General features: G+C 45.4%; 1 long non-coding RNA gene across 1 annotated transcript; it reads left to right on the top strand.

Annotated features, from left to right (window-relative positions):
* Positions 1-2,180: 2,180 nt before the first annotated feature.
* LOC140487698 (uncharacterized) lies at positions 2,181-20,887 on the top strand. The gene is made up of 2 exons (XR_011962869.1): positions 2,181-2,243; positions 20,344-20,887. It is a non-coding gene; the product is annotated as an uncharacterized lncRNA (long non-coding RNA).
* The last annotated feature ends 1,901 nt before the right edge of the window (positions 20,888-22,788 follow it).

Raw genomic sequence — 22,788 nt, 5'->3', positions numbered from 1 at the left:
ATAGTGATACTTGGTGTTTACGTACACCTTGATGCAGCCACACACAAAGGTGGCCATCAGGGTGAGGGTGGCATTAGGCGTGTTTTTCCCCCCCCATTGCACAGGTCTTTTTACACTGTGTCTCTTTGGACCCGGTCCATCTTTGATCTCCACATGAAGTGGAAGATGGCCTGTGTGACTGCGGCGGCACAGGTCCTGGGGATAGGCCAGACCTGTGCCACATATAACAATACTGAGAGTACCTCACACCTGATGACCAGGTTTTTCCTGGCGATGGAGAGCAACTGTTGCTCCCATGTGCCTAGTTTCTGTCTCATCTTCCTGATCCACTCCTCCCAGGTCTTGGCGCATGCCCCAGCCCCCCCTGAACCAAATACCCAGCACCTTCAGGTGGTCGGTCCTGACAGTGAAGGGGATAGAGGATGGCCTCACTCTTGCCTTGGTTTACCTTGGCCCCCGAGGCCTGCTCGAACTGGTCACAGATGCACGTGAGTCTGTGCATGGACAGCGGATCAGAGCAGAAAATGGTGATGTCATCCATGTACAGGGAGGCCTTAACCTGCAGGCCCCCACTGCCAGGAATAGTCACCCCTCTCAGGCTCACATCCTTCCTGATGGACTTGGCAAATGGCTCTATGCAACACACAAACAAGGCAGGATAGAGAGGGCAGGCCTGCCTGACTTCAGATCTTACAGGGAAGCTATCGGATTCCCACCCATTTGATTGAGCCTGCACTGACAATGTTGGTGTAGAGCAGTCTGATCCAATTACCAATTCCCTCCCCAAAGCCCATTTTGGAGAGGACATCCCTCATATATGTATGCGATATCCTGTCAAAGGCTTTCTCCTGGTCCAGGCTGATGAGGCAGGTGTCCACCTCCCTGTCCTGCACGTGGGCGATCGTATCCCTGAGGATTGCGAGACTCAGCAATCTTCCTGCCCGGTACAGCACAGGTTTGGTCAGGGTGGATCACCGATCCCAGAGCAGACCTGATCCAGTTGGCGATGACCTTTTGACCTTCGACAAGATTTTGTAGTCTGTGTTTCACAGTGAGATTGGTCTCCAATTTCTAATTTCCTCCCTCTTCCTCCTTCTGCTTGTAGATGAGGGTAATGATGCCTTTCCTCCATAGATTCACTCATGGTACCTGCCTGAAGCATGCTGACATATACCTCCAGCAGGTCCTGGCCAATCAAGTCCCAAAGAGTGGAATGAATCTCGACCGGTAAGCTGTCGTTCCGGGAGTTTTATTCTTTTAGAAGGATTCGGGCCTTGGTCAGCTCATCAGATAGTGGCTGGTCCAGCCTCTATCGTGTTCCATCGTCTAAGACCTCTGCGATAGAGGACAGGAACGACTGGGAGGCCGCACTGTCGGTTGGCTTCGAGTCATACAGACTGGCATAGACTGATTTGCTGATCTTCATGACGTCAGCCTGAGATGACATTATCGAGCCGCCATCTTCCTTCAGGCTGCTGAGCACAGAACTCTCTTTGTGCACTTTCTGGAAGAAGAAACGTGAGCACGTCTCGTCTGCTACACGGAGCGGACACTGGACCGGAAGATTACAAGCACAAGCTAAAAAGAATAAGCACCCCATAGAATATCAATATGAATTTTAAAAATTCTTTTATTTTTTTAAAAAAAAGGGAATAAATATCCCACCCATCCTTTGGTATGTCCTAGCTTAGAAATTTAAAATGTACATCTTAACCACCACCAGACATAGTTTGAACCAAATTATTATCAACAGAGGGGCAAAAAAAAGCAATGATATTTATACATACTACAATTGTTTAAATTAGATTAGTTTGTCCACAAAGTCTCTTGCCTTCTCCGATGTGTCCAAGAGATGCATCGATCCACCTAAGGTGATCCAAAGCACTGCTGGACATCGCAGGGAGTACTGAATCACAAGCTCCTTCAGTCTTCTGTTGTCTGCAGGGCTTGGGTCTCTTCCTTGAATGAACTGGCATCAGCTTCCACCACTGTGACCCTGTGCTCCACCTCATCCGTCCTCTTCTCCAGGTCTTCCCAGCTGCTGTTCATGCTTCTGCAGCATGAGAGGGGCTGGAGCCAGCTTCTCTTCAATCTGTTTCCCCAACATCTCGCGAGATTTCGAGAGCTGGTTCAGCAGGTTCCGGAGAGTAATCTGCTCCGAGGCTGCTGCAGGCTGAGCTGCAGGCCCGGCCTCAGATGCCCCTCCTCCCTTTTTAGGCATTTCTGGACAACTAAAAATACAGGTAAGTCAATTTTAAAATGTTTCTTGGGGCTCCACAATCTTTCCAACGCCCCAAGAGATCCTGATGACCTGGGTTGGGTGGATTAAAGGACCATCCTGCTCCTGCTGCGATCCTGCAGTGTGATCTTCTCAGATTGCTGCCATCTTAAATCCCCCGAGGCTATCTTCTTAATACACTTTGAGGGGTTTGGTCTCGTCCATAACATTAGAATCTGTGTGGCATTGGCAACTAGTAGTCAAGTGAGGAGTTTCCTGTGTATTTCCATTAATTTTCTATTCACATTATAGATTTCACACAAATGGCAGTGTATTATAACATCTCAACGTTCAGATTTTGTCATATGGATTGTTTCCTAAGACTGTTGTTGCACACGAGTAGCTTAATGTAGCTTCTCCCAGAGTAAAGTTTTTACCTTGTGGCATTCTTTAATGGAATGGTAACTGATCCTGAATTTAAAGAAATCTTGGTCAAACAAAGATACCAATTTGCCTGCGAATGTCTTACAGGTCTGTGTATGTATGTTCATGTGAACATTTATTGAACCAATCTGGTTCACCATTTGCCAGTCACCCGTGGTTTATGAGAATCTAGTCTGGACAAAATCATTTTGTTAACTTTCATCTGCGTCACTTCTGAGGTTTGAATTCAGGGCTGGGTCAATTTTGGGGCACTGTGAGTAAGTGGCATTCAAGCCTTTTATAACACAAGCTTTTTGCAATACTTGCATCTAAAGCTTACTCATGCAGTAAGCAAAACACTTCCTCTTTTATTTTGACAAGACAGTGAGGATGGGAGCTGAATGTCTCCTGGTCATTGAGCAGAAGACTGTGTCTGTGCACCTTCTGAAGACTGGACTGACATCCATCTGGGCACATTTGTCAGAAGGAGGCAATGTTCTGACCTGCCTTCTCCTCCTCCTCTGGCAGCCTCCTCTGTGCAGGAAGCACAGACAACCGGACTGCCGACAAGCTGGAGAACAGCAGCTCCCCTTCCTTTTCCTTGAAGGCCTTCAGGAGCTGCTGGCATTGCTTCATCAAAGTAGCCTGCCCCAGGGAAATCCTGCAGGCAGTACATGTCTTTTTTTTTATTTCAAAATATACTTTATTCATATAAATAAATCTCTGGTACTTGTACAATTTTTCCATGTCGTTCATAGTTATATACATTGCATGTCTTAACATTACAAAGAACAAATTGAATTAATCGAATTCACAGTTATCCTATTAACAGTTACATTTATTAACTATCCAGTCTCTTGGTGTTTGGCTGTGGCTTCAGCGGAACCCTGAAGATTGGGTGCCCTGTTATATGAAAGCAAATTTAAACTTCTTTAACCCCCCGTTTATGGGGTTACCATTGTCCATTTGACTGTCATGTCTCTGGGGTAGCTTGTCTACATCCCCATGGTTAGCATGAACTGCTGGACCTTCGCTGGGCTGAGGTAGCTATCCAGCTCCTCTCTGGGGTCATTTGCCCGCTCTGGTGTCATTGAGCCAAGGCAAGGGTCCTCCCTGTCCAGTTCTGTGTCTGACAGTGGGACTGTCAGAGGATCACAGATCTCGGTTGCCTGTAGTTGTGGGCCAGTGGGTACCTCTTGGTTCTCACTGGGTGGAGGGTGGACTTCGGGGGGTCCATTGTTTCCTGGTTGGGAGGAAATGCCCTCCTCTTTACCGACGGCGCTCTGTCTCTTCTTCTGGTCTTCTGGCCTTCTTTGCGTCCATCTTCCCCCTCCGAAGAGCTGGCCGTCCCTCCCTCGTGCAGCTGTCTTTTCCCCTTTTGCTGGGGGGCTTTGGGAGCCTGGCAAGATTTCCTCTTCCTGTTTTTAACAGGTATCCACTCCTCTGCCTGCTTGATTACCTCCTCCTCCTCCTCCTCCATTTCTTCCATCTGCCCGGCTAGAGCTAGGATCAGCTGCTGTGTCTCTCCGCTGGCTGCCGCCTCCTCCACTCCAGCCTGTTCTTCTTTCTGGGTGCCACCAGACTCCGTTTCCTTGCTCTCCGGGTGGACCTTACTGGTCTTTGGGGGTCCACGGCTCACATTGCCACCTCCAGCCATCTATGCGTAAGTGGGGCCCCCACGTCTTGGGCAGGTCTTATACATGTGGCCCGTCTCTCCGCACAGGTTGCAGCTCTTTTCTTCCTGACAGTCCTTAGTCAAGTGACCCTCCTGTTTGCAGTTCCTGCAGATGGTCACTTTGCAATCCGCTGCCACGTGACCCGACTTCCCTCAGGTTCGGCACACTTTGGGCTGCCCTGCATATGTCAGGTAGCCTCTGCTCCCTCCGATTGCGAAGCTCGAGGGTGGGTGGAGGATGTTCCCACTGTCATCGGCCCTCAGAGTTACCCTGACCTGCCGCTTGCTGGTCCAGATCCCAAAGGGGTCGATCACATCAGTGGCTTCTCCCTCAACTTGGACGTACCTTCCCAGGAAGGTCAGGACATCAGCCGCTGGAACATAGGGGTTGTACATATGGATTGTAACAACCCGATTCCTCTGTGCAGGAAGCACACACAATGGGGTCGCTGACAAGATGGAAAACAGCGGCTCCCCTTCCTTCTCCTTGAAGACCTTCAGGAGCTGTTCGCACTGCTTCACGCTTCTGAAGGTCACATCGAAGTAGCCTCCCCCAGGGAAATCCTGCAGGCAGTACACGTTTTTTTATTTCAAAAATATACTTTATTCATAAAAAGATTTGATGGTCTGTACATTTGAACGGTCCAACTACTCGGAGCGTTCCCCGGCAGCGAGGCCAGGCCCATCCTTCGCAACACCGGGGACAGGTAGAACCTCAGTACGTAGTGACACTTGGTGTTTGCGTACCGGGGATCCACGCACAGCTGGATGCAGCCACACACAAAGGTGGCCATCAGGGTGAGGGTGGCATTGGGCGTGTTTTTTCCCCCATTGCACCGGTCTTTGTACATAGAGTCTCTTCGGACCCGGTCCATCTTTGATCTCCAAATGAATTGGAAGATGGCCCGGGTGACTGCGGCGGCACAGGTCCTGGGGATAGGCCAGACCTGTGCCACATATAGCAATACTGAGAGTACCTCACACCTGATGACCAGGTTTTTTCCCGCGATGGAGAGCGACCGTTGCCCCCATCTGCCTAGTTTCTGTCTCATCTTCCTGATCCGCTCCTCCCAGGTCTTGGTGCACGCCCCAGCCCCCCCGAACCAAATACCCAGCACCTTCAGGTGGTCAGTCCTGACGGTGAAGGGGATAGAGGATTGGTCGGCCCAGTTCCCGAAGAGCATGGCCTCGCTCTTGCCTCGGTTTACCTTGGCCCCCGAGGCCCGTTCGAACTGGTCGCAGATGCACACGAGTCTGTGCACGGACAGCGGATCCGAGCAGAAAACAGCGACGTCATCCATGTACAGGGAGGCCTTAACCTGCAGGCCCCCGCTGCCAGGAATAGTCACCCCTCTCAGGCTCGCATCCTTCCTAATGGATTCGGCAAATGGCTCTATGCAACACACAAACAAGGCGGGTGAGAGGGGGCATCCCTGCCTGACTCCAGATCTTACAGGGAAGCTATCTGATTCCCACCCATTGATTGAGACTGCACTGACAATGTTGGTGTAGAGCAGTCTGATCCAATTTCCGATTCCCTCCCCAAAGCCCATTTTGGAGAGGACATCCCTCATATATGTATGCGATATCCTGTCAAAGGCTTTCTCCTGGTCCAGGCTGATGAGGCAGGTGTCCACCCCCCTGTCCTGCACGTAGGCGATCGTATCCCTGAGGAGTGCGAGACTCTCAGAGATCTTCCTGCCCGGTACAGCACAGGTTTGGTCCGGGTGGATCACCGATCCCAGAGCAGACCTGACCCGGTTGGCGATGACCTTTGACAAGATTTTGTAGTCTGCATTTAACAGTGAGATCGGTCTCCAATTTCTAATTTCCTCCCTCTCCCCCTTCCGCTTGTACATAGAGGCCGAGAAGCCACTGCTTTGAACCCGCAGCACTCCAGCAAAATCTTCTTGACGAACACCGTCCGATCGACTGGTGTATGCTCCTCCACCGTCCTGACAGTCACCCTGACTGTGTTACGAACACCCTGGCCCGGGGTGAGGGCAGCTGTTGAGGCCATAGCTCTGAGGTTGGCTGCTCCCTGAATGGGCGTTAGGCCGAAGCCAGCATTAAGATCCGCCAATAGCAGGTCAGCTCAACCAAACAATCCTCCAAAGTCCGATCATGATCCAGCGATGATTTCCACTAGCTCTGATGACTCGCAACTCAACCCCCGTCCTGATAAGGACAGACACTTGATCTTAGCCAAAAGGCCGAGAAGTGATTGATTGTGTCGGAGAAACGGCTAATCAACATTGGCCTCAGGTTAAAATCTTGCAAAAACCCAAAGAACTCTAAAGGATATATTCTTTTAACTTCCTTTGTGTTCCAACCATTCTCCTTTAACTTTGTGCCTTGTGTTTGTGGACTAAGTGACTACATAAAGGCTGTAGGCTTGCTCTCATGTTTGTTAAAGTTACTTTCTTCTGGTCTAACAGTTAATAAATTAGCTGAAGAAGCTTGTTGATTGGCTCCTTATTGCTGTGAGCAATAATACTTAATTTGAGAGTGTTTCGCCTAATGCAAAAAGGACTGAAAGATTTTATCATGACCAATAAAAAGTTGAGAAAAGCAGAGTCAATTCACCCTTTCTCATCTGCTTGTAATACTTTGTCTCATTCCACCAGCACTACAAAGCCCCTTGCCTGAGATATGTGCACACCACTAATCCTGACATCTAATACACTTCAATTATAATTACTGACTTTCAGTTGCCCAATCCCCCAGTCTGGAACACCTCAACACATCCCTACCTGACTTCCATCTGTCAGACGCCTGTTAAAGTTTACCTGTCTGATCAAACATTTTGCAACCTGACCTGGCATCACATTATGTAGCAAGGAGGAGGATAAAGATAGTTTCATAATTTCCTGAAGTTGAAGGATGATCAACAACAAGAAAACTCAAACTTGTCAACAAAAAAAGGCAAGAGAGAAGAAAGCTGTGAAAAGGTATATTCTCTCTGACTGCTTAAGAAACTGACACATGACATAAAGATCGGTGAAGGGAGAAATGTATTTTAAAAATTCCATGTGTAAACGATAAGAAAGGTGATGTTTGAAATCACGAGCTAAAAGAACTCTCCAAAGTTACATCCACAAAAGAATATGTCAGTGTTTTGATCAGAGCTGAAAAGCCACTATGAGAGGGCAAGGTTGCAGCAAAAAGGATTGACGGAGTGTAATTTAGGTGATTATTGTCACAGGGAGTTGTAAATCAGAGCTCAGTGGTTGTGATTGTGTGGGGATAGCACAAGACAGACTACGTACTCTCCTGCTGGGAGTAGCTACAAGCAGAACAAGTGGCTCAGTGTAATAGTTTAATTTGTCCTGTGAAGTCCCTTAGGTCATTACGTAATGTTAAAGCTAGTCTTTTCTTCTGTAACGCAATAGTTGTGTTCCTGTGTGACCCTGCGCTGTACAAACAGCGCGTAATACAAAATAACAGTGTCAGTGATCTATTCGTGTTATAGCTAACGCATGTTCACATTTTAGAAACCGCGTTCTCTATTCACCAATTGTGTCACAGCCAATTTGCAATAATGGAAGAGGTATAGTAGAATTGACTAAAGGGATTGGTCTTAGAATGAATTTCTCTCCTGAACAAATAATTTGTCACCCCACACATTTAATCTGTCACATGGAGAATTGTGATTTGCATATGACTGAAGCCTCTATTCCTGCAAGTAAGGAAAAAGAAACATCAATAAAGTAAGCCAATGTTTGGATATGTAGCAGTGGGATGCCCAAATCTAAATAGAGTGCTCCCTCTTCAGGTTGTGGTTTCACTGGTCATAATTGTGGACAGTAACTTCCAGGAAAACACTGTTAAAGGCTTCCACAGTTTGCAAATAGCAATGGTTTGGAAGGATATGTGCCAGGAGTAGGCAGGTGGGACTAGTTTAGTTTGGGATTATGTTTGGTATGGACTGGTTGAACCGAAGGGTCTGTTTCCATGCTGTATGACTCAATGATTCTAACATATCTTGACAGCTCCAATCAAAGGGTTTGTAAGGTCAGTGTGAAATTGGGATGTTGGGAGGGTGAGGGGTCAGTGTACAGGTTGATAAGCGGGTAGGGTCCAGGAGTGACAGAGTGTCTGGTCTGGGGTTGGAGTCCACTCTTGGTCATTTGGGGACTGGATTCTAGTTAGGTTAGGCTGTTTGATCTGGAGTTGCTTGTCAGGTTTACGTGTCTCAGGATCAGATTGAGATAATATATTTTAATCCCGTACTCAATGGTGAAGTATTATAGTAAATGGGCAATAATAAATATACAATCATGAAACTCAAATGAAGTGTTGATAAATTCAAAACAAACCCTGGCCACTATCACTGGGTGAGCTGTGCATCACATTCCACTAAAGGCCGTGGTATTTCACTGGAACATGCTTTGAAAAGTCGGTGTTGAGTTGGGTGCCCGATTAATAGTTAATGAGGCGTTAGAGTAGGTTTTTCTTCTTCTTCTAACTTTACCCAAATAACTATTTAGTTGAAGTGAATCAGAACCTTCCAAATCCCAAATGATTAATGGGCGTTTGAAGAGGGTTCTAGACACCGGGGAACTGCTTATCGGGATATACAATTTCTCGGGATCAGCTGCATCCTGATTTGCAACCCCAGTCTATGCTGTGCCACTGCCCATATAGCCATTGGAATATCTGGTGAATTGTGAGAGTGTAGATTGAGCATTGACCAGTCAACAAGGAATGAATCACAGTGAGAACTGAAATACCACGGCCTTTCGTGGAATGTGATGCACAGCTCACCCAGTGATAGTGGCCAGGGTTTGTTTTTGAATTTATCAGCACTTCATTTGAGTTTCATAACTGCATATTTATTACTGCCCATTTACTACAATACTTGACTGTTAATCCCGTACTTAATATTGTAACCTTAATCTTGAAACTCGTTTTGCACAGATTTATTTTCTTTTTAAAGTTGATTTTTCTCCTCTCCTGAGCAGATTGCAGGTGTCCTTTTCCCCTCAAACTTTTTTAATTGTCACTTCTAATAATTATTACATTCACTGCCACTCCTTCTCCACAATCAAAACAATTTAAAAATCATAAATCACTAAAATCAGATACAGCCATTGGTTTTTAAAGAGAAAAACACACATATGGTAGTTTGCAGAAATGCATAAAGGCAAGATATTTGTTGAAATGCAAAGCATTTATTTTAAATATATTTTAAATTATTTTAAGTATAACGGCACTTCCTTAACATACATAATATATTTCTGGTAAATAAGTAAACCGGTATTGATCAATAGGGCAAGGGATTTGTCATTAAAGAACAAATATGAAAATGTAATAGGGACAGGAATAGTGCGATATGTGCAGCTTGGGTAGACTATTGGCTGAGGTCAGTGCAATGAATTTGTATTTTAAAATCTAGAGTTTTATGGTTAAAGTTATGCAACATTTCACCATTTACTGCCTGGACAAACTCGCTGCAGTACACCTTTGGACAGAAGTTCTGATACCAATGAAAATGTTGGCCTGGGACACCGGACAAAGCAGAAGCCCTAACAGTCAGCCATCAGTTTGTAACAGTTAGCTTGTCAGCGAAGAATGATTCAACGCTGCCTAGACAAAGAGAGATTCCATCTTGAACCATTCAGAAGATCACACCCCTCCAGGCAAAGAGAGAGAGAGCTCAAAACGACTAGTACTCAGCTGTCAAGTAATTCAGCATCTGGAAGTGCTTCACCTGCACCATCAGATGGCATGGGCCTATCTGCCTGTTGATCATCTGCAGCCCTCACTTTCTCCCACTGAGATCAGGCCTAATTTGATTCTCTCTGGGCTAGGTCAACAGCTTTCATACTTTGAGATTGTGCTTTGGTCTCCAGCCTCTCGATCATGTATCGTCTTGTCAGTCATGATGGGAACTGGGTTCAGTGAGTTTCATTTCTGCAGTTCCTGAGGCTCCATTTTGAATAGTCTGGCTACTCTTTTGTGTTGATTAAGGCAGCGCCAGTTAATTCAGGACCAGTTGAAGTGAGCTGTTACTTTGTGATCTCAATCCTTACTGTGGTGAATCTAGTTCAACTCCCCCCTCCCATTCTGCCGAGGACATGGAGGTCCTGGGCCTCCTTCACCGCCTGGAGGAAGAACGCCTCATCTTCTGCCTCGGAACACTTCAACTCCAGGGCATCAATGTGGACTTCAACAGTTTCCTCATTTCCCCTTCCCCCACCTCACTTCAGTTCCAAACTTCCAGCTCAGCACTGTCCCCATGACATGTCCTACCTGCCTATCTTCTTTTCCACCTCTCCACTCCACCCTCCTCCCTGACCTATCACCTTCACCCCCTCCCCCACTCACCTATTTTACTCTGTGCTACTTTCTCCCCACCCCTACCCTCCTCTCATTTATCTCTCTACCCTTTAGGCACTCTGCCTGTATTCCTGATGAAGGGTTTTTGCCCGAAACGTTGATTTTACTGCTCCTCCGATGCACCACTAATCCAGAGTCCTAGAATTGTACAGCATGAAACAGACCCTTCAGTCCAACTTGTCCATGTTGACCAGATATCCTAAATTAATCGAGTTCCATTTGCCTGCAATTGGCGCATATCCCTCCAAACCCTTCCTATTCAGATACAGATCCAGATGCCTTTTAAATATTGCAGTTGTACCAGCCTCCACCACTTCCTCTGGCTGCTCATTCCATATCTCTGCGTGAAAAGGTTGCCCCTCGGGTCCCTTTTAAATCTTTCTCCTCTCACCCTAAACCTATGCCCTCTAGTTTTGGACTTCCATACCCTGGGGGAAAAAAAAGTACCATGGCTATTCACTCAATGCACATTTGTCTGGGCTCAAATCCCATTGTGTGCAACAATGGAAATGCTCTTTGCCTTGAGCTTCAGTAAACCTATATCTAGAGAGAATTTAAAAGTTCATGTCAGGGTCCCTATAATCTCCTTTCTTGCCTTCCACAGAAGGGTACATTTCGTCTGTGCCTGGGAACTTATCCCATTTTAAACTGACTAAAACTACAACTACATCCTCTCTCTCAAATAGCATGTGTTCAAGGATATATCACAGTCCTCCTCTCTAATTTCTATACCTACGTGTCCCAGTACAGCTGCAAAGTATGCATTTGAAATTTCACATATTTCTTTTGAATCCACCAAATGTTAAGGGTAGTTAAGGGTCAAACAATTTGTTATGTGCCTGGAGTTACATGTAGACCAGATTGGATAAGAATGGCAGATTTCTTTCCCTAAAGGACATTAGTAAAAGAAAGATCAGTGGGTTTAACAGTAACAGGCAGTTTTGAGAGAGTAATCAACAAGAGCAAACCCAGCCCCGATTGACTCTGCAAAGTCTTCCCTACTAGGGGTTTCTGTTAAAATGGGGAGAGCTGTTCCGATTCAAGGATCAGCCTGACATAATCATTCTCACACATTCATACCGTACAGACAATCTCCCAGATACACCATCTCTGGGTGTGTCCTATCTGTGGGTGGCACGGTGGCGCAGTGGTTAGCACTGCTGCCTCACAGCGCCAGAGACCCGGGTTCAATTCCTGCCTCAGGCTGTGTAGAGTTTCCATGTTCTCCCCGTGTCTGCGTGGGTCCCCTTCGGCTGCTCCGGCTTCCTCCCACAGTCCAAAGATGTGCAGGTCAGGTGAATTGGCCATGCTAAATTGCCCGTAGTGTTAGGTAAGGGGTAAATGTAGGGGGTATGGGTGGGTTACGCTTCGGCAGGGCGGTGTGGACTTGTTGGGCCGAAGGGCCTGTTTCCACACTGTAATGTAATGTAATCTATCTAATCTAATCCCCCGGCTTGGACAGAGCCACCAGGGTGGTGGCTCACTGATATGTAACGGGGAGGGAATTGTCTTTGGAGACCTCAACAATGGCTCTTGTGGCCATCAGGTCATACATAGGAAAGGAAAGCTCTTGTTCATTACCATGTTCTGTGCTCCCCTCAGCTGATTAACTGCTTCTCCTCCATGATGAGCACCACTTTGAGTAAGTGCTGAGGTTGGTAAGAATGCAGAATGTTTTCTGGGTGGAGATTTCATTGCCCATCACCAAGAATGGCTTGGCAGCAGCACTGTTCCTACAGTGACTCCTTCAGGACCTAGAGGCTACACTGAGTCAGTAGCAAGGGGTGAGGGAACCACCATAGAAAAGAAACCTGCTTGACCACATCTTCATTAAACTACCTGACACAGATTCATCTGTCCATGGCAGTATTGGTTAGAGTGACCAGGCCTTGTAGAGACAAAGTCCCATCCTCCCATGGAGGTTCCCCTCCAATTTATTGTATGGCTCTGCCACTACACTAAATGAGATAGTTTTGAACAGATCTAGCAATTCAAAAGTGGCCTTCCATGACATCTGTGACCATCAGAACCAGCAGAATTGTATTCTGGCCCAAACAAGTAACTCCATGGGTTGCATATCCCCCACTTTACCATTACCAACACCGGTCTTCAAACAATTAGGTTATCTCCATGAGATAGCAAAAAAACACTGAAGGCACTGAATACTGCAGAACACAATTTTCCAGCAATATTACTGAAGATGTATGCTGTAGAGCTCGTCACACCCCCAGCTAAGAGGTTCCAGTGTAGCTACCATACCGGCATCTACCCTGTAATATGCAAAATTGCCCAAATGTGTCATGTGCATAAAGGCAGGATATATCCAACCCACCCCCATCCACGCATCCTCCCACACACCCCAATTCAAAACTCTCGATCATCAACAAAGCAATGGGAGGTGCTCACAGAGTGAGAGGCATCTGCTCAGCAAGAACCTGCGGAGTGATGCTCAGTTTGGCTTCCACCGGGGGATATCACTGGAGCCTTGGTTAAACATGGACAAAAACTCTGAATCCCAGAGGGTAGACTAACCGCCCTTGACATCAAGGCCACATTTGACATCAAGGAGTCCTAGCAAAACTGGAATCAGTGGGTATTGGGGGTGGGGGCAAACTCTCCACTGGTTGCAGTCATACCTGGCACATAGAAAGATGGTTGTGGTTGTTGGAAGTCAGTCATCTCAGTACCAGGATATCACTTCAGGAGTTCCTCAGAGTACTGACCTGGGCCCAACTACTTCAGCAATGCCCTTCCCTCCATCATAAGGTCAGAAGTGGGAATGTTCACCAATGATTGTACAGTGTTCAGCACCATTTGTGACTCCTCAGATGCTGAGGCAGTCTGTAACTATGCATAGCAAGACCTGGTCAACACTCATGCTTGAGCCACACAATGCCATACAATGACCATCTCCAAGAAGAGCGAATTTAACCATTGCTCCTTGACATTCAAGGGCATTACCATCACTGAATCCCACCCTTCCAACATCCTGGGGGTTACTATTGACCAGAAACTCAACTGCACTAGCCATATAAATATAGTAGCTGCAAGAGCAGGTCAGAGGCTAGGAGTTTTGCAGTGTGTGACTCACCTCCTGTCTCCCCATTTCCTTGTCCAGTATCTATAAGTCAAGAGTGCGATGCTCAGGAAGCGTGACACCATTCAGGACAAAGCAACCAACTTGATTGGCATCACATCCAATGCTGTCAACATTTGGTACCTTCACCACCAATGCCCAAGGTGGAGGAGACCCAGGACTTGCATGTCCTTGGCGGAGTAGGAGAAGGAGTTGAAGTGGTCAGCCACAGGGCACAACTTGTGGAATGTTTCAGAGAACATCTCTGAGACACATGCACCAATCAACCCCTCTGCCCTGCTCTTCTATTGCCAAACTCTAACCACCCGATGCCTGGAGGAAGAATGCCTCATCTTCCGCTTTGGGACCCACCAATCAGACGGGATCAATGTTGATTTCACCAGTTTCCTAATGGCCCCTCCCCTACCTTATCCCGGATCCAACCCTTCAACTCAGCACCCCCCTCTTGAACTGTCTTAACTGTCTATCTGCCTTCCCATCCATCTACTCCACCTTCCTCTCTGACCTCTCACCATCACCCCCCACCTATCGCCTTCCCAGCTACCTTCCCTCCAGCCCCACCCCCTCCCATTTATCTGTGAGCCCCCTTGGTCCCCCTCCCCCATTCCTGATGAAGAGCTCATGCTCGAAATGTCAACTCTCCTGCTCCTCGGGTGCTGCCTGACCTGCTGTGCTTTTGCAGCACCATACCTTTTGACTCTGATCTCCAGCATCTGCAGTCTCTCTCAGTTTAACATATCTCCTAAAGATGGAACCTCTGAGAGTTCAGAGCTTCTACAGTAGAGGGAGACAAGGTAGTGTCCACCAGCTTCTGAAGTGAGCAAGGAACCTACTGACTTCTTCATAACCCAGTGTGTGACAAAATGACCAACAGCTATTTCATTAGAATGATTTCCCCAGGCTTGTCTTGTTTCAGTATGACCTGTCACATCAGCAATGACACTGTGACCTTCCTCACAACAGCCTGTCTACTGCAATGGCTGCAGTTTACTGTAACCTAGACAGAAAGATGAATCGGTGAGCTGAGGTCTCCCACAGTCAGATATTCAATGCCCCCGACTTCACTTTGGTTAAGAATGTGCACTACATGGAAATATCCAAAGTCCCACTGCTGTTTTTTTTTGTAATTCTGGTTTGGAAATCGCATTGACTGTGGAGCATCCTTCAACATTGGAGCAGTGGACTTCTTAACATGTAGGAACGTACGGATTGTCCAGCCTTTAGGAGACAGGGGACCATCAAAATGTTAAATAAACAAATGAGTGCCTGAAAGGGATTCAGCAACAATTACAACCGCACACCATGAAATTACAAATACAAAGAGAAAAACATGAGAGAAGCCCAAGACATAAAAGCAAAAACTCTTGTTGTGTTTTGGGACATTTTAATTATTTTTGCACAGCAAGGATTTGGGGCAATTTGTAACCATTAATCATTTATTAAAAGCACAATGAATGAGGGGAGATGGGATAAAGGTGGTGAGGTAAGGGACTATGAGGTTTGAAGACTAGAGGGCTAACAGCTTCTAAAACAACTGGAATGAAATTCTAAAGCCAGCCTTCTAACAGCCCACTTTGACACTATCGTGCTTCCATGTTGTTGCCAACCTGCTTCTGGGGTTAGCATGCAGGATTCCATCTCAATACCCACCTTCCGCATTGAGCATTGGGCATAAAACATTCTTTAAACTGAGGTGGCACTGCCGAGTAATTTCACAGCTCAAGCTACCCTGCTTAGTCTGACCCGAAAGCTCTGTTTTCACACTGTGTTAAATGGGAAAGATTCCGAACTGGGTCAAACAGTGTGATGCTGGAAAAGCACTGCTGGTCAGGCAGCATCCGAGGAGCAGGAGAGTCGACGTTTCGGGCATAAGCCCTTCATCAGTAAGAGATTAAGCTCGAAACATTGACTCTCCTGCTCCTTGACTCTCCTGACTGGCTGTGCTTTTCCAGCATCACACTCTTCTCCAGCATCTGCAGTCCTCACTTTCTCCTAGATTCCAAACTGGGTCAACTCAGACTGAGACTCCCTGAGAAACTTCAGCCACCGAACAAAGTGTATTGTGTCATAGTTCTTTATCTCAGAGAAGGCAGGAAAATGGAGTTGAGAAATGTATCAGCCATGATTGAAGGGCAGTGCAGACTCAGTGGGCCAAATGGGTTAACTGCTCCTTTGTCTATAGTCTCGTGGTCTTTAAGTCTGTTGCTTGTTTGAAATTAGTTGAGGTAATTACACAGATATCCAGAAGAGGGAGCTGGTCCTGTACGGCTCCAGAAACACAGAGCTGAAAATCTGACAAAAGAAACAAAATCCTGGACACACAGCAAACAGAGTGAATCGAGGGATGTGAATCCTAGAGGATCCTTCTTAAACGGCAAAATATTGGCTGTGGAGCTTTGTGATACACACTGCAGAGTTCAGCACCCAATACGGAGGCAGATTTGCAGGTCGTGTTCATTTGTTAACCTTCTGACTGGATTGTGAGAATGAACTGAGAACAAATGTAACTTCAGAGATACAAGCGGAAATAAACCATTCAGCACCTCAAGCCTGCCCTGCTCTCCAATGCTATCAAAGCTAATCTGATTGTGGCCTCATATCCACCTTGATCCCAATAGCTCTTGAATCCCTTTGTTTTTTTCATACAAAATTCCCAATGCACCCATAACTGAACTTCCACTAGTTTGTGGGGTAGAGAATTCATGACCCTCTCCATCTTAAAAGGAACATTTCTTATTCTAGATATTTTTAAAAAAAATCACTTGTGTGGTGTGAGTGACACTGGCTGGCCAGCATTGCTGACCTTTCCCTAGCTGCCCTTGTACTGAGTGGCTTGCTAGGGCCATCCCAGAGGGTAGTTGAGAGTCAACCACATTGCTGTGGGTCAGGGGTCACATGGAGGCCAGACCAGGTGAGGACAGCAAATTTCTTTCAATAGCGAGTCAGATGGACTTTTCCTGACAATCAGCAATGGTTTCACAGTCTTCAATAGCTTCTGTTGTGGTGGAATTCAAACCTGGCTCCCCAGAACACTAGCTGAGTTTCTGGATTAATAGTCTAATGATATTTGCTCAACCCGTCCTCAAACAACAGCACCTACTTTGCAAGAATCACCTTATTGATGTTTCTCTGAACTGCTCCAATGCAAATAATAAAGAAAACAAACTGTACACAGTACATTCAATATAGTCACACCAGTGCCCTGTACCCACAACCCCTACTTTAAAACTCCATTCTCTTTGCAATCAATCTCAACATTCCTCTTGCTTTCCATATCATTTGCAGACTAACCTTCTATCATTTCCTTATGAAGACTCCCAAATCCCCTTTTTATCCTTGAATTCTGAAACCTTTTTCCACTTAAATAAAGTTTTGTTTATCTATTCTTTTGACCAGGTTTAGCAACTAAAGTTACAGGGTATGCCATTAAGGACTGAGATGGGGAGAAATTTCTTTACCCAGAGACTAGTGAGGACCTGAAATTCACTACCATAGAAAGCAGTTGAGGTTAAAACATTGAAGAGATAAATAGGACTAAAGGGATTAAAAAGTATGGGGAGAAATTTGGGAACGGGGACTGAATTGGATGACCGGCCATGATCATATTGAATGGGGGAGTAGGATGGAAAGGGCTGAATGGCCTTCTCTTGCTCCTGTTTTTCATGTGCCCACATTTCTATGTTTTCCACATGATGCCCAATCTGTCAAGCTCTCTACAAAACATACTTTCTTGTGTTTCTTTATCTCTTTCCATTTCTCTCTTTTAATCATGAGCATACTTGGCGACAGTACAGGTAGTTGTGTCCCGAGCACTGATCTCTGCAGCACCTCCATTAGTTTTCCATCCTGAATAATGACCTACTTATTCATAATGCTGTTGTCCATTGCCAATATATTACCCTCAACACTAGGAGCTCTTATTCTGTGCAGTTACTATCTGTGTAGCACCTTATCAAATGCCTTTTGAAACCTAATAATGTTTATGTCAATTGGTGCTGCTGTATCCAACCTGCCTGTTACTTTCTCAAATGAATTCAATAAAATCGAGGCATGTTCTCAAAGAAAAGAAAATGGATGAATGAAACATTCATCCCAAACGATACAAACCATTTCCCATCTTCATGTGCAAGAGGCAAAAAGAGTTAATAAGCCTGTTACTGCAGCCATTTCTTACCCACGGATGAATCAGGAGCTGGAATTAGCCTCTCAGCTCCTCAGACTAGCTCCACCATTTAGTCTGATTTTGGCTGTTCTGTTTACTCTGCATAACCTTTCATCAACCCCCCCCCCCCGCCCCCTTCCAATTATCAATGATCGACATAGCTCGCCGTAAAAATATTCAGAGTCTGTTTTCACTACCTTTTGAGGAAAACCTACCACCCTCTGAGAGAAAATGTTTCTCCTAATTTTTGTCTTAAATGGGTAACCCTTTATTTTTAAGCAGTGACACCTAGGTGTAGATTTGGCCACATATGCACCTTGTCAAACCATTCAGGATATATCTTTCAGTCAAGTCACCTCTAAACTCCATTGGGTACAATCCTAGCTTGTCTCATAAAACAATACTGGTATTAGTCTAGTAAGCTTTTCTGAACTACTTCCAATATATTTACAATCTTCTCTAAATAGGGAGACTAATACTCTATGTAGTCTCACCAATGCCCCATAAAGTGTAACCTCTTTACATTTATATTAAATACCCCTCACCATAAACAATAACATTTTATTAAAATTCCTGCTTGCTGTGCCTTTGTACTGGTGTTGTGCCTCATGCACATAACACCTTTGTCTCAGAGTTCTGCAATTTCTCATCATTTAGATAACATGCTCCTTTTTTATTGTTAGTTCCAAAATAGATGATTTCACATTTCCCACATTATACTCCATTTGCCAGATCTTTGCTCAGTCACTAAACTGACCCATATCCTTTTGTAACCTCTTAGCAATTTACTGACCTACCTAGTTTTGGGTCATCAGCAAAATTGACAACAATGCTTTCAGACCCTTTGTCGAAGTTATTTGTGTAAATTATAACAGTTGAAGTAACAGTATCGATCCCTGTGATATATCGCTCATTACATCTTGCCAACTAGAGACTGACCCATTTTTGGCTCCTCGCTGCTTTCAGTTGACTGGCCAATCTTCTAGGAGATAGGGAGGACTGCAGATGCTGGAGAGTCAAAGTCGATAAAGTATGACGCTGGAAAAAGCACAGTAGGTCAGGGAAGCATCCAATCTTCTAACCACGCCAATATGTTATCCCTGACAACACGAGCTGCTTTTTTTTCACAATTATGTCTGATATGGTACCTTATCAAATGCCTTCTGGTACATCCTTAAATAAGTCCAATCGATTGCTTAAGCATGTTTATTCTTTCACAAATCTGTGTGGTGTCTGCCTGTTTACCTCAAACCTTTCAAAGTGCCCTACTATAACCTCCTTAGTGATAGCTTCTAATGTTTTCCCTATGACAGATGTTAAGCTAACTAGCCTGAGGTGACCTGCTTTCTACCTCTCTCCCTTTTTGAATAAAGGAGTTACTTGTGCTGTTTTCCATCCTATTGGCACTTTCTCCGAATTTATGGAATTTTGGAAAATTAAAACCAATGAATCATCAATCTCTCTAGCCATTTCTATAAAGATATGAAGTTTTCTCTCTATCTCTTCATCTACTATCAATGTCACATTTATTTTTTGGGGGGGGATGACGAATCAGACCGAATTTGCAGAGGCTTCTTTTGATTACCCAGTGTCAGTCATTAGTGCTGACTATTTTCAGAAGGCCAAGTTAACTACTCAGAGAAAGTCTGGTGGAATAGGGGCACTCAAATGTCACAGATTCCTAGCGCTGGTGTGAAATGTGGAACTCTATTAGCACTTTACTGTCAGAAGTGATTTCATTTGCAATTTGGTTGCTTGGTTTTACAGCTGAGCGAACCCAATTTGCGTTTGTAACGATCCCCCGACTATTTGGAGGCAATTCACTTTCCAGACAACAGCTGAGTTTAACTGCCTGTTGCAATGAATAGGAGTAGGATATGGGAATTGGGTTGAGGTTGTTGCTGAGCTGAGTCCTACTGTACTGAGATATAAACAATGCAATAACCCAGGGGCAGTCCTGACACAATCAGGGTCATCTTCCTATGGGTGGCCACAAATTATAGAATCCTTTTCTGGACTTTGATGTGCAGGAGGAAAAGCAGCTCATAGGTGCATTTAATGAAATTGAACTGTTTTTTCATGTTATTAAACATTTCATTGTACATAGGAAATAGGATCAGGAGGCATTTGCCTCCTCAAATCAGCTCCACCATTCAACGAGGTCATGGCTGATCTCCACCCTCAGTCATCTTCATGTATTTCAGTTTATTTACTCCCCCAGAGTATTGGTGAGGGTTTTGGGTGGACAAATGGCTGTTTGATTTTCACTGGCGTAAACATTGTATACTTTTTTTTTGTAGTTTTGGTTGTGGACTGAGAAATGGGAAAAAGGACTGATTTAAAAAAAAAACAAGGATCAAGGAAGGGACTGCTGCACTTTTAAAAAAGTGAGTCACTGAGTCTCATTGTAAGTTGTATTTACACAGCTGCTTTGGCCAAACAGTCGGGGAGGCATCAAGGGAACGTTTGCAAAATGAGACTCAGCTGGCAACAAGGGACCTGATTGGCTTGTGAAATGGATGACATCAGCCTGATTGGCTATCTGCTCTCCTGGATAGCTGAACCTCTCGTGGGTGTGAAGGATATTGGAGACAGCTTTCGGACCTCTGGTATGTCTCTGCCTCCTCAACAGGTTATTATTTAAATTTAGTTTTACAGCCATAGGCAGAGTGACCCAAACCCTCTGCACTCCCCAGCTATTTGAAATAAACAGCCACCTCCTGTAATACCTCAGCTCTGTGAAACTCACTAACTCCTTCGGTCTTCTACACATGAATGGACCTCTCAAATTTCAAAGTTAATGTTGATCGCATACTTTTTGTATCTCCTCTGCAACTGTAACATTATATTCCTGCTCTGTTCTATTACCCTGATGCTCTCTGTATGGTATGACCTGCCTGTACTGCTCACAAAACAAAACTTTTCACTGTACCTCGGTACATGTAATAAATCAAATCAAAATCAAACAAAGCTCTTTTTAAGCTTGCTGGCAACTCACCAACACAACTTGATTAAACTCACCCTTGCTTTCAGATTGACAAAACATGAGCAGAAAATGCAGTAAATACTCAGCAGGTGTGGAGAGACAGACAACGTTGAAGTCAAACGGATATTTCATAAGACCCTCATGTGAACACTGACCTGAAATGTTAACTCGATATCTCTCTCCACAGGTGCCGCCAGACCTGCTGAGTTTCTCTAGCATTTTTCTGTTCTACTTGAACCTCTTTGCCATTTCTTGGCCTTGCTGGTCATGCACTGTGGGCACCAGTTTCCCACTGAGGGCAAAACATGTCAGTTTCCTCGCTGGGCATCGCTGGCAAAGTGAAACTGTCCAGAAACGAGGTGAGCTGGAGACAGACAGAGTGCAGGACATCCTCAAGGACGAAGGTGAAGAGCCAGAGGTGGTGGTACATGTCGGCACAAATGATGTCGGGAAGAAGAGGAGGAACATACTACAGCGGGACTTCGGAGAACTAGGAAGAAGGGTGAAAAGCAGGACGTCCAGGGTGGTTATCTTCAGTTTGCTTCCAGTTCCTTGGGCTGGTGAGGTCAGAAATAGGGAGATAATGGACTTGAACGTGTGGCTGGGGAACTGGTGCAGGAAGCAAGGATTTAAATTCTTGGATCACTGGGGTATGTTTTGTGGTAAGCATAAATTATACAAGAGAGACGGTTTGCACCTTAATAGGTTAGGGACCAGCATTCTGGCAGGCAGGTTTGCTACTGCAACACAGCTACGTTTAAACTAAGTAGCGGGGGGGGAGGGGACAAACTGGATGTTTAAAAAGGAAATTGAAGGGAAAGTTAGAATAAAGAAAGTCAAGAAAGACAACTGTATCAATGAAGCAGAAAACTCAAAAAGGGATCATGCTGTAAAGTTGAGTGAAATAGGATTTGATGGGAAGGGTGAGGGCAGTAACAAATTAAAAATACTATACATGAATGCACGAAGCATAAGATGGATGAGCTTGAGGCTCTTTTGGAAATTGGGAGATATGATATTGTGGGGATAACTGAGATGCGGCTTCAAGTGGACAGGGCCTGGGAAATGAATATTCAAGGCTACACGTGCTTTCGTAAGGACAGACTGACGGGCAGAGGGGGTGGGGTGGCCATGTTGGTAAGGGATGATATTCAGTCCCTTGTGCAGGGGGGACCTAGAATCAGGGGATGTAGAGTCAGTGTGGATAGAGCTGAAAAATTCTAAGGGTAAAAATACCGTCTTGGGAGTTATCTACAGGCCCCTAAACAGTAGTCTGGATGTCAGATGTAAGTTGAATCAGGAGCTGAAATTGGCCTGTCGCAAAGATGTTACTACAGTTGTTATGGGGGATTTTAACATGCAGGTAGACTGGGAGAATCAGGATGGTATTGGACCTCAAGAAAGAGACTTTGTGGAGTGCCTCAGAGATGGATTCTTAGAACAGCTGGTGCTGGAGCCGGCCAGGGAGAAGGCAATTCTGGATCTGGTATTGTGCAACGAACCAGAATTGATCAGGGGCCTCGAAGTGAAGGAGCCATTGGGAAGTAGTGACCATAATACAATAAGCTTCAATCTGCAATTTGAGAGGGAGAGGGTACAATCAGAAGTGACAATATTTCTGTTGAATAAAGGGAACTATGGAGCTATGAGGGAGGAGCTGGCCAAAGTTCAATGGTACAATACCTTAGCAGGGATGACAGTGGAGGAACAATGGCGGATATTTCTGTGTATAATGCAGAAGACGCAGGATCAGTTCATTCCAAAAAGGAAGGAAGATCCTAGGAGGAGGCATGGGATGCCGTGGCTGACGAGGGAAGTTAAGAAAAATATAAAGTTAAAAGAGAAAAAGTATAATATAGCAAAGGTAAGTGGGAAAATGGAGGAC

The sequence above is a fragment of the Chiloscyllium punctatum genome, chromosome 17, assembly GCF_047496795.1.
Source record: "Chiloscyllium punctatum isolate Juve2018m chromosome 17, sChiPun1.3, whole genome shotgun sequence".
NCBI classification, from domain to species: domain Eukaryota; kingdom Metazoa; phylum Chordata; class Chondrichthyes; order Orectolobiformes; family Hemiscylliidae; genus Chiloscyllium; species Chiloscyllium punctatum.
The sequence above is the reverse complement of the archived record's forward strand: the minus strand, read 5'-3'. Positions and strand labels throughout refer to the sequence as shown.